Genomic DNA, 1,911 nt, shown 5'->3' with positions numbered 1-1,911 from the left:
GAAATAAAGAATTATTACACTACCCTAACTAATGGTGTTGGCATACGACAAATCTTATATTTGAGGTAAATACATCATCTAGTATAATTTTGAAAGCTCTAGACAACTCTAGCTAGGTGTGGTATGTGTTATTAGTGATAGGTGGACCATTGACACGCAAACCCATCAAAATCATCACATCTTGCAAAGTCACCATGACCTCCCCGATAACAAGATGAAATATGTGTGTTTGTTGGCTCCAACAATCGGTTAGAATAGTAATAAATGCTCAGTCAATGGTAATCTCTGGTACTCTATAGGCAAGTAGAATTTACCCTCTATAAGAATACAAAGAATTAGTGGATGTGGCACCTATGGTCTTAAAGTTCGTATAAAATGATATCGACAAGTGAAGCTACCTGAATCTTACAATTTGCTAAGATAAAAATAGTTAAGTTATATAAACTAAATATTATAGCAAAGTCATTTACATAATAAAGTTTCTTACATTGCTTCTCCGGATAGCCTCAAACTTATACTATTTCTACAACCTCAAAACATACCTATTTATGAGGTTTAGATCCTCATGTGCATCTATGTTTACAAAACTACATAAAATTACATATACAATAGTATATATGCTAAATGTCGTGACATAAAAAAGTAACATACATGACAAAAAAGTTCATGCAATGAAAAAGCATGCAAAATATTTTACAAATCTTAATAGTATTACATATAAATTCTTAATTTAGAGTGTATTGAAAAGTTTGGCTAACCCCATAAGGCGAAATTTGTAATGACAAATTTATGGACACAAAATAGTAAATATTTATTATGTACAATCTAGAAATTATATATGATCAAGATACATTACTTATAGAAAAATGTCGATTCAAGTGAGAAGAATTAAAAACCTTAAATTTAGTATTTGCTACGGTGTTGGATGAAGTGGCATCTACTCTTTAGACAAATGTCATGTAGCCGGGTGCTAGATGACGTAGTGTCCACCCACTACCTGAACGACGTGGACATGATCGTGTTGGGTGCAATAGCATTTAGGCAGCGACCAAATGATGTGCGGATGGCTGTCACAAAATTGATGTACCAATATTTAAGTCGCATCTAGACATCACTTAATGGAAGCAGGCGGACGACACCACAAGGCATACAGATGATATGTACAATACTGGAAAAGAAACTTACGTAGCATTTTGACGACAAACGGTGTCCAAACTATGTAGTAGTTTAGAATCTAAACATTCTAAAACCTACTCACGACTTTACTTTAGTGGTTTCTCCTGGTAAGAAACAGTAATGTTTCCCACCTTTATATAAGTGATTTAGAGGTTTAGAGGAAGGCATCCAATTCATAAAATTTAAGTAAATCATATTCTGAGTTCTAAGATCCCTAGAGCTAAAGTTGTTGATCATCAATAGTACTAAAGGAGTTGAAAAAAAATTGTCTTCATCAATATCTACCACCACATCAATACTTGCGTCGGAGGTTGATCCATCACTTAGTTGCTATCAAAGGGAGATAATCTTTTTCGCAGAGTAGTTAATCAATTAATTCTTGTTCAAGATGTTACTTGAATACTATGACATTGGAGTGTTGAGATTAGAAATAAATCTTATTTCTATTATTTTGTGAAATAAAATCGATAAGCTTTGAGTGGGTCCATGGTTTTTCTTTTTCTCTCCATGCCAGAGAGGTTTTCTATGTTGACTTGCGTTAATCGCGTTTACTTTTTTTATTTATATTTAGCTTTTCATTTTTTTTATTCTTACTTAGATTTTTGCACAAAGTCGAGTTATCATTATTAGAGTAGGATTCAATTTTCTTAATTAGTTTTACTTTAAAATTTTAATTCTTATTTAGCTTTAGGGATTTAGTATGACTGGGTTTTCTTGAACCAATTTAGATTCTTT

The sequence above is a fragment of the Typha latifolia genome, chromosome 5 (genome assembly GCF_019914945.1).
Source record: "Typha latifolia isolate L0001 chromosome 5, TyphaL0001v2, whole genome shotgun sequence".
Classification (NCBI taxonomy): domain Eukaryota; kingdom Viridiplantae; phylum Streptophyta; class Magnoliopsida; order Poales; family Typhaceae; genus Typha; species Typha latifolia.
Note: the sequence above shows the minus strand (reverse complement) of the source record.